The following is an 11268-nucleotide window of genomic DNA, read 5'->3' as shown; positions in this document are numbered from 1 at the left end:
TGTCTATACCACTAAAGAGAGAATATTCCTAGAGTGACATCTGAATGGGTTCCTTTTTTTTTTTTTTTTTTTTTAACTCCCATCAAATGCTTTTCCCATATGCTCAAGAAACCCAGCTCTCTATCACTTTACTTATTCCATCAACTTCCTTTATTTCCTGGAGGTCGTTTTGGAGTACTCTTCTTCTGCTTCTGTCTGAAACAGCTGCTCAGCCTGAAATACACCACAGCCATAATCCTGGGACATTTTTTCTCTGCTCTCCTGGGTTAGAACCATTGCTTTCTAGATCCTATTTCCTCATTTGTTTTAGATTACTTCCTTGTTTTTCAAAAATACAGCCTCAAGTGACTTCTCTGGAAAGAGTTATGGGAGGTTAATTTTAGTGTACCTAAAAATATGAAAATGTCTTAGAGTTCCAATTGCTCCATGTCTCCACTAACACCAAAAGTTTTAATTTTAGCTGTAGTGGTCGATACGAGGTAGGATTGCCTTGTGATTTTAATTTGAGTTTTCCTGATGCCTGATAATATTGAGAATTTTTCATGTTTATTGGCTATTTAGATACATTTTGTTGAGAAGTGACAGTCCAAGTGTTTTGTTCAGTTTGAATTTTTTTGTCTCTGTTACAGATCTGCACAAGTTCTTTATATATTTGGAATATGAGTCCTTTATGGATATATGTATTGTAATTATCTTCTCCCCATCTGTGAGTTGTATTTTTACTTTCTTAATGATATTTTTTGATGAACTGAAGTTCCTAATTTTATAAAGTCTGATTTTTAACTTTTTTCTTTTATGGTTAGAGCTCATCGTATACTGTTTATGAAATCTTTGCCTACCCCCAAGATAATAAATATAGTCTCCTATGTCTTATTCTAGAAGTTTTGTTCGTTACCTTTTCCATTTAAGTCACTTAGGTCTATGCTAATCTCTAATTTTGGTAGAGGTCAAGGTTTATATGATTCCATATGGATGTAGAATTGTTCCAGCACCACTTATAGAAAAGACCATCCTTTCCCTTGACTTAAGTGCAATCGTACATTGGGTTTACATCAAGTTAATATATTAACTTGATTTATTAATATATATTAAGTTGAATATACATATAAACTTGAAAAAAAATATATAGCCTATTTTATATCCTTGCTCTTATACCACACTTTCTTAATTATTATACCTTCATAGTGCACTAGTAAGTTATAAATTGGGACAACCACTTTTGGAAAAGTTTGAAAGTGTCTATTAAAGCTAAACATACACTACTCAGGGACTTCCCTGGTGGTCCAGTGGTTAAGACTCTGCACTGCCACTGCAGGGGGCACGGATTTGATCCCTGACTGGGGAAATAAGATCCCGCATGCTGCACAGCACGCCAGAAATAAAAAAATAAAAATAAAAACCTTAAAAAAAATACACTGCTCTATGATCTAGGAATCTGACTCCTACATATATGCATATGTCTACCAAAAGATATATAAGAATGTTTAGAGCAGCTTTACTCATGATAACCCAAACTTGGAAACAAACCTCACGTTTATTAATGGAAGAATGGATAAATGAATTTCAGTGGCATCACACAATGGAAGATTACACCACCATAAAAAAGTACAAACTTCTGCTGCACACGACATGGATGAATCGCAGGAAGATTTTTGAGCAAAAGACACAAAACTGCATATACTACAGGATTCCATGTGTATGAAATTCAGAGCTTGCAAAAAACAACAAGTATATGATATTAGAAGTCAGAACAGTGGTTACCTCTAAGGGGTAGGGGATTGACTGTCAAGGGGCATGAGGGAAATCGGGTTCTGGAGATGTTCTATATCGCGATCTTCATGGTGTTACACGGTGCCTACATATGTAAAAAATTCTTGAGTTGTACAGTCAAGATTAGTGCTCATTATATACTTTGCTTTACATATATTATATGTCAATAAATAATTCGAGGGAATTCCCTGGCTAACTGCTGGTGGTCCAGTGGTTAGGACTTGGCACTTTCACTGCTGAGGGTACGGGTCAATCTCTGGTGGGAGAACCAAGATCCCGCAAGCCACGAGGCGCGGCCAAAATAAATAAATAATTCAAAAAAAAAGAAAATGGAAGTCAGAAAATGTCTTTATTCTGCCTCACCATGGAGTGTTTAGCTGGGTTATGGGATATAAACTATGTGCTTCTTTCTCTCCGATTCTCTCAAATGCCTCCTTTCTTTCCCTCTTGGTCAGAGGCCCATCTGTGTGGGCTGGCTCCTTTCCTCCCCACACGGACTTCAATGAAATGTCCCGACGCAGAGCATGATGTCTTTCTAGTTCCTGACACGTCACTGAGGCTGGACGATGCAACCCAAAAGTGTTACCAATATTCCAACACCAGCCAGGTGTCCTACAATTCAATTCAGTTCTGACACCATCTACCTGGAGTTATCAACAGATTACACAAGTTAAAGGCTCAGTCCCACAAGATGGCTCCCATTTCAGATGTCAATCACAAGTCCCAGGTTGTCACCTGTACTTCTGACCCACGGGCTATAAATTGGGGTTCCCACAATCCCCTCCTCAGCTTTGATAATTTGTTAGATCAGCTCACAGAACTCAGGAAAACATTTTACTTTCTAGATTATCAGTTCATTATAAAAGGATACAATTCAGGAATAGACACATGGAAGAAATGCATAGCCTGAGGTATGGGGGAGGAGCCGCAGAGATTCCACACCCTCTTGGGGTGTGCCACCCTCTCAGCACCTCTGTGTGTTCAGCAACCTGGAGGCTCTCCGAACTCTGCAGTTCAGAGACTCTTATGGAGGCTTCATCACACAGGCAGGATCAGTTATTAACTCAATCACCAGCCCCTCTCCCCTTTCTGGAGGATGGGGGAGTGGAGCTGAAATTTCCCTGCTTCTAATTATGGCTTGGTCTTTCAGGTGACCAGCCCCTATACTAAAACTCTCTAGAATTCTGTCCACCAACAGTCGCCACATTTGAACCAAAGATGCTCCCACCACTCAGGAAATTCCAAGAGATTTAGGAGCTCTGTATCAGCAACTGGGGTCAAAGACCAAATATTAGAACAAAAGATGTTCCTAGCACCTATATTGCTTAGGAAATTACAAAGGTTTTAGGAGATCTGGCCAGTAGCCTGGAATATATATATATCTTATATTGCAATATCATAGGAGGTTATAGTCCCATGGAATGGATCTTGACCAATGGAAAACAGACAAGAGGAATACACTGGCAAGATAAATTCCCACCCCCTTCTTTCTTGGACCACTTGGAGGTGCAGTGCCTTTCGAAGGCCTTCGAGAGAAGACTCAAGCACTGAGCATACACACCTAATGACTTTGGGGCTCATTGTGAATCGGTGGTCAGTGCAGTGATGCTTGACATCTGGTGCTTCATACTTCCTTGCCTCACTTCCCCTGTTCCTCACCCTCACCACCCTGGGCTTATACCTAGCAAGCAAAGTATCACCACTTCAATCTTTGCTTTAAACTCTGCTTTTGAGAGGCCCTAGTCTGAGAGAGCATAGAATTCAAGGTTGAATATAACTTCCAGCAAAACTTTGAGGGCCTTAGTTCATGGTCTTCTAGTTGCCAGTGTTGGTAGAAACAGTTTGAGTCTTTCTGCATTATGGGTTAACTGTGTTTTGATTTGTTTGATTTTGCTTTAATTTTTCTTCTCTGTAGGCTATTGCCATCTTGCTTTAACCTGATATTCTGAAATTTCGTAAAATTGTGTCTAGGTGTGGGGATGTGCTTTCATTGTACTGGTTACTCAGTGGAATCTATCAGCATGATGACTTGTGTCATTTAGCTCAGATAAATTATCTTATCTCTTTGATGCTTTTCTCCCACCTGCTATCTCTGTACTCTTTCTGGAACTTTCATTGTTTGGATGAGGGATTCTACTCTTGTCGGTCACAGTTGTCACTATTCTCCTTCTTTATATCTGGTATTTCCACGTCCCTAAACCCTCCGGCATTCTTCAGGATAGGTAGGCACCTTCCTAAGCTTTAGCCTCCTCCTCACATAATTCTGGTTTTGGTTTCCTCCATCCCAGTTCATGAATCACCACTCCTCTACCAATTATCCAGCTTCTAGGAATATGTTGAAATCTTTTATTCCCTTGATGGTCCTCTTCTATTCTTTTTGCATGGGTTATACTATTATTATTTTTAAATGTGCTTTATGAGTCTTGAGAGAAGGAGAAGGAGAATTGCTTAGGGTCAGTTCACCATCTTGAACTGTAAGTGTCTGAATTTTTATTGTGTAGCTGAATCTGTCTTTTCCTTGTGACTTGTGGGTTTCATGACTATTTAACAAGGCTATGTTTTTTTCTAAATGCTGGGTATGCTTTGGATTCATTTTCCCAGTATAATCTTCACTTAGAGAAGAGCGTATAAGTTCTCCGCCATCTGAAAGCAATCAATACCACCTGCAGCAGAACTTTATCCAGCAGGTCAAAACTTCCTCATTTCTGAAAATAACTAATTTTGTTTTTAAATACCAGTAAGAAAGTGAAAGGTAAAAGAAAATTTTTTTAGTATATTCTGTATTTTTCACTTTCAGCAGAAGATTTAAGGAATTGTTTTTATAAGAGTAAAACTACTTTTCTTTTTCAATGCCTTAAATATCACGTAACTTTGTTTTCCCCTCCCCACTTTTTTTTTTTTTTTTTTTTTTGTGTTATGGGGGCCTTCCTCTGCTGTGGCCTCTCCCGTTGCGGAGCACAGGCTCCGGACGCGCAGGCCCAGCGGCCATGGCTCACGGGCCCAGCCGCTCCGCGGCACGTGGGATCCTCCCAGACCGGGGCGCGAACCCGGTTCCCCTGCATCGGCAGGCGGACGCGCAACCACCGCGCCACCAGGGAAGCCCTCCCCTCCCCACTTTTAAAGCAACCTAATTCTTGATTTTTATCTTTAAATTAATTGTAAACAAAGTTTATTTCTTTAAGGAAAACCTATACAAGTTCTCCTTCCCTTTCTCCAAGAAATGTGGACATTCCTGTACTGGAAATTAGACATACTAACTTATTACTAGACATACTAATAATGCAAAACTTAAGCCATCTAGGAACACCCTGGAATGAGTCATTCTCAATATCTGCACTTTCCAGCTAACTGAAAATTTACCCTTTAAACATAGGCAAAAATCTTAACCACTGTGCATGAATATTTAGCTGACTCAACATGATTTAACTCTTTTGTGAATGGAGTATTAAAAACATCATTGCCATTACACATGTTATTGTGTCAAATTGTAGGTTCTAATGAATATTCCCAGCCCTTTAGGTTCTGGCCAGTACACTGACCAGAGAAAAAGCTCAGTGTATACAGCATTTGTTGAATATGAATGAATGAATGAATGAATGAATGAATGAAGACATACAGTACCAAAAGAAAAAAAAAGCAATACAGTACCATGATGCCTTTAAGTTCTGTTGAGGTATATGGACCTCTTTGCCCTTACACGAAATGACCCCAGATTGTTATGCTTCTGAGTTTTTGAGTCTGCTTGTAGCATTTCTTTCTTTGTCCTTTCTTTAGGTTCTCAGATGTCACTTGGTACCATTGTGTGTATACCTCTAATAATTCTTCTCTCTTCTTTTAACCCTGGGACCAAGATCAGGAAGCTTGTTATGGCAAGTGTGAAAAAGCTCTGACTGAATTTCAGATTGGTTTTGGCAGATTTGGTTTCAGAGTTTAACATACTGTTTGTGGATTTTAGTTCTATTTTGGCAGCTCAGACACTTCCTCCTGCCCTCATCCCTAGTTTTTATTTCTGTTTCAGATAGTAAGATTGCCCTATAGCTTATTTCTACATAGACAGAACAATATGCTAGTCATTTGGGTAGAACTGTCTAAAATAAATTACCTGTATTTTCTATGTGGCAACAATTTGGGATCCATGATCCCAGGGATTTTCGAAGCAAGTAAAACTCCACATAAGTCATGACAATTCAAAGGATATAGTGTTTTTGCTCATAGTAAAGCCAACATGTTCTTCATGGTAACCCCCAGAAAACTTTCCCATGAAAGTTTAATCATGGGAATGATATATAATCACCCTCAACTCTCATCCTGGACCCCTCCAGATTCGGCACTACTAGGCCGAATCTGCTCCATTCTACACATTTCACCTTCGAGCAAGCTAGCCTGGGCATACTATCATGGAAAAGGTAGAGGAGAAAAAGAGAGAAGAGAAGCATGCCAGGTTTCTTGAGGTCTAGACTCTGGAACTCACACATCAATTTCATTGCATTCTATTGGTCAGCGCAAGTCACAGGAATAGCCCAGATTCAAGGGGCGAGCAAATACACTCCTCCTCTTGACGAAAGAAACTGTGAAGCCACATATCAGAGGACATGGATACAGAGAGAAGGGGAAAATCGGGGCCACACTGCAATCAACTGAAACGTTATTTACTTTTTTTAAAGCAAGGAAAAAGAATCACTCCATTTTATTTTAATATTCCCTATTTTGTTTCACTCCGTCTAATTAATGCTGTATCATCTAGTGATGTTTCATTTTTTCCCTATTTCCACCTCCACTCTCGATATACAATATCTTAAAGAGGAAGAAGATTTCTCAAAATGCATTTTTCTACCTACCAAGTGGAAAGTAAAATTTGCTGAATGTTTTCTACAAAGGAAAAAAGTGCAAAAAGTCATATTCTTAAAAGGAGTTTTACAGTCTACTTTCATTGTGAGTTGGATGTGGCCTTTGATCTCAGTAAAGTCACACGCACATTGGCCCTAGAAGAATGAAACACCGAGTAATAAATGCACCAGGAAGCTGACAACAGAGTTGCCTGAGTTTAATATTTTAGCCATGGATAGGTGCTGCAGAGCTCCCAACTGGAAAACAGGATCATCAGATAGGTGTGCTGAACTTCATTAGCTACATATGGAATAACTACCATGTGAATCGTGTGCTCCAGTGATTTTCAGCCACTACAGGCGCGTTAACTAACCCCAGGAAATGCTTAGATAGCATGATTCTTTTTTCTTATCAACCAATGCAAGGATATCTGAAATTTGCTCTAAAATCTCAGGAAAGACAAAGGTGATTCCTTCCTTCTGCCGTGAATTCCCCATCTCCCCCCCTCTGATCTGAAAGAGTGATGTTTAGCTTCTGTGTGAGTGGGAGGGCTAGTGATTTTCTTGTTACTTAATTGGGAATTGCATGACTGGAAAGAGGAAGCAATGTTTAGTAATCAAGTGATCTAACATAATGGTAAACTTGGTGATTACTTAATATTCTAATGTAATTCTAAAACTTATGAAGATCTTTTGAGCCTAATTTTTTATATAAGTCAGATTTACTGTATTTGGAGTAGTCTTCTCTGAAGGATGAAGTTCCAGAATATAATACTTTGGGCTGTTTCCAGAAGTCAGACAGGTACAGTTCTCAGAGTAAGATCGAGAAAATAAATTCATAGTGGCCACTATTCATGTCCAGTCTTTCTTAGTACTTCCTTTTGTCCACAGAATAGTATATACCCACCAACATTTAGAGTTGAGAAATTGTCCTTTTATAACTTAGCTTCTTCCTCATGCAATTTTACTTCATAACACACACACACACACACACACACACACACACACACACACACACTATTGACGATAACTGGCCTTTTCTGTCAGATAGAAATCCTTTATGAACCAAATAAATATAAAAATGTAGATTACATAAATATTATTGAGCCACTCTGAAGGCTTCTTTTCTCCTAGCAAAATCATTCCATTTCTTAATAGGTCCATTCGTAAGTGAAAATTAGGTTACGGGATAGTGACGTAGGAGAACCCAGCTTCCTGATCTCCCTACGAAGATTAATGACTGGACACTCTCCCTGAACAAAAACAGCTCTGAGAGACCTCTAGAGTCCACTTAGGAACTTTCAGCAACACCGTGGAACAAAACAACTGAGAACAATCACACACAAAGAAAAGAAAAATGAATTCATTCTGCCCCCATCACCCCTCCACCCCAACCCCTGCAGCTGGCATTGCTCAGGGCCAAGAAGGAAGCTCCCAGCTAGAAAGAGTTCCCCTCACCAGAACTCACCCCTTCCTTAAGAGTGGGGTGAGTGACAGCGTCCTCAGCTTCCTGAGACCCCTCACGAAGGTTCCGCTTCAGTTTCACCCCACCCCACCAGCAAAGCTGAAATGTCAATACAGCCGGCTACGAACTAGGAAGGAAAGCAGAGGCTATTATTAGCAGACACGTAGTGGGAGAGAGCGTGATTCACAGAGACCCGCTCTGCGCAGAAACTCAGATTTCCCCGCTGATGAAGCCAATGGCCGGCACAGCTGCTGCGGATGCACTGCTGATCTCTCCAGCTTTTGGCCCACAGGTATTCTGTTCAATGACTGCAGCTACCTGAGTCTCTCCCTGCCCCCCACCTACTGCCACCCCACCCACCAGAAGCAGATCACACCTGCAGCCAGTGAGCTCTCTGTGGCTGGGCAAGTGTAAGAGGCCAGCCGCCTGAATCCCTCCCCACCCCTACCAGAGCCCTGGAGCCATGCTCACAGCCGGCTGGAGCTTCTGCAGCTGCCTAAGTGCAAAATCCCAGCCTACCCCCCACCCCTAGGTGATCCCACGGCCATGCCTGCTCTGGAGGCTAGCCCCTGCAGCTGTGTACCTGCACACCACCGGCCTGATGCCAGTCATTGGCCTCCACTGCAGCCTGCAAGCCCAGGGGGAGGGTGTGTAGCCACAGGTGAGTGAGCAGCCACGGGTGAGTGCACCCACAACCATAGCTGCTTGTGGGCCCAGGTCAGGCCGTGTCCTGTCACTGGCCAGCACCACCCTGCCCACCTGTGCCCACCTCCAGCTTTGCACCTGCATGCCCCCAGCCTGAACCCATCACCAGCCTCCACTGCAAGGTGCACACCCAGCAGGGGAGAGTATGCAGCCACAAGAAAGCATGTGAACAGCCAGGTCCCCTGCAGCTACTAGCGAGCACATAGTTAGCCTGACCCTTGCTACCTGCCCTGGTTCCCATCACTAGTGTGTCTGCAACTAGCCTCAGTCACTACACGGGCACCTGCAGCTGGCCTCCACAACCAAGTGTATGTATACCACCAGTTCTGGCCACCCCCACTGCCTACACTAGCTACTGGAACTGCAGGTACCGTTTAGGATCCTAACAGACCTTGCAGCCACTGCAGACCGCCCCCTGCCCCCACCCCATTCAGTACTCACCAAGGACCACACAGCGGCCTGAGCTGAAGAGACACTGCACTTCTCCAGACCACACTTGGCACCCTGCACCAGTAGACCCAGGGTCACAACATGATCCAGTATGCCCCTTTCTGCAGGTAAAAGGCTTCTCTTACAGAACTTAGTCCATCAAGTCTGGAAGAAATGACTGCTTCTTCAAATATGCTGACATCTATTTCAGGCTACAGGGATCACGAAGAATCAGGGAAACATGTCTCCACCAAAGGAATACAGTAAAATTTCAGTAACTGGCCCCAGAGAAATGGAGATCCAGGAATTGCCCAATAAAGAATTCAAAATAATTATTCTACAGATGCTCAGAGAGCTACAAGAGAGCACAGATAAACAATTTAATGATGTCAGGAAACAATACAAGAACAAAACGAGAAGTTCAAAAAAAGATAGAAAAAATTAAAAAGAAGCAAACAGAAATTTTGGAGCTGAAGAATACAATAACTGAACTGAAGAATTCAATAGAGAGCTTCAACAGTAGACTTTAGCAAACAGAAGAGAGAATGAATGAGTGAGAAGATAGACCAATTGAAATTATCCAATCAATGAGCAAGAAGAAAAAAGAATGACAAAGGATGAAGAAAGCCTAGGGGAATTACGGGGCACCATAAAAAATAATGTATACATCATTGGAGTTCCAGAAGGAGAAGAGAGGGGAAAAGGAGAAGAAAGCTTATTTAAAGAATAATGACTGAGAGTTTCCCAAACATGGGAAGAGATTTAGACATCCAAGTTCATGAAACTAATAGGTCACCTAAAAATTTCAACCCCAAACAATCTTCTCCAAGAGATGTAAAACAAAACAAAACAACAACAACAAAAAACTGTCTAAAACCAAAGAGAGAATTTTAAAAGCAGCAAAAGAAAAAAAAAAATATCTCTCGTACAAGGGAACTTCTATAAGGCTATCAGTGGATATCTCAGCAGAGACCTTGCAGGCCAGGAGAGAATGGGATGATATATTCAAGATGCTGAAAGAAAGAAGCTTCCAGAGCTGCCTTTTAGAATTGAAGGCAAAATGAAACCTTTCCCTAATAAACAAAAGCTGAGGGAATTCCTCACCACTAAATCTGCCTTACGAGAAATGCTGAAAAGAGTTCTTCAAGCTGAAACAAAAGGATGCTAATTAGTAACATGAAAACATGTGAAAATATACAACACACTGGTAAAAGTAAGCATAGGGTTAGATTCAGAATACCCTAATACTGTAATATGGTGATGTGTTGACTACTTAACTCTACATAAAGGTTGAAGGACAAAAGTATTAAAATGGCTATAGCTTCAACAATTTGTTAACGTCAATAGTTACACAATATAAAAAGATGTAAATGGTGACATAAAAATATAAAAGCGGGTAGTAGAAGGATTGAGTTTTTGTATGTAATCAAAATGAAATTATCAGTGTATGATAGACTGTTATATATATGTTTTTTGTAAGCCTCATGGGAACCACCAAGCAAAAATGTACAGTACATACACAAAAGGTAAAGAGGAAGGGTACCACTAAGGAAGGTAAAGGTAAAGCATACCACTAAGGAATTCCTCAATTTACAAAGGAAGACAGCAAGAAAGGAATAAAAGAAAAATGGAACTACAAAATGGCCAGAAAACAATTTAAAAGATCTCATTAGTAAGTCCTTACCAATCGATCATTACTCTAAATGCTAATGCATTGAATTCTCCAATCAAAAGGCAGAGAGTATAAGAATGCCAAAGATTTCTCTCTGGCATTCTTATACACTAATGATGAAAAATGTGAGAGTGAAATTAAGAAAACATCCCCATTTACCATTGCAACAAAAAATCTAGGAATAAACTTACCTAAGGAGACAAAAGACCTGTATGCAGAAAATTATAAGACACTGATGGAAGAAATTAAAGATGATACAAATAGATGGAGAGATATACCATGTTCTTGGATTGGAAGAATCAACATTGTGAAAATGACTCTACTACCTAAAGCAATCTACAGATTCAATGCAATCCCTATCAAACTACCACTGGCATTTTTTACAGAACTAGAACAAAAAA

Source organism: Physeter macrocephalus, chromosome 21 (assembly GCF_002837175.3).
Source record: "Physeter macrocephalus isolate SW-GA chromosome 21, ASM283717v5, whole genome shotgun sequence".
Lineage (NCBI taxonomy): Eukaryota > Metazoa > Chordata > Mammalia > Artiodactyla > Physeteridae > Physeter > Physeter macrocephalus.
This window is presented reverse-complemented; position numbering follows the sequence as displayed.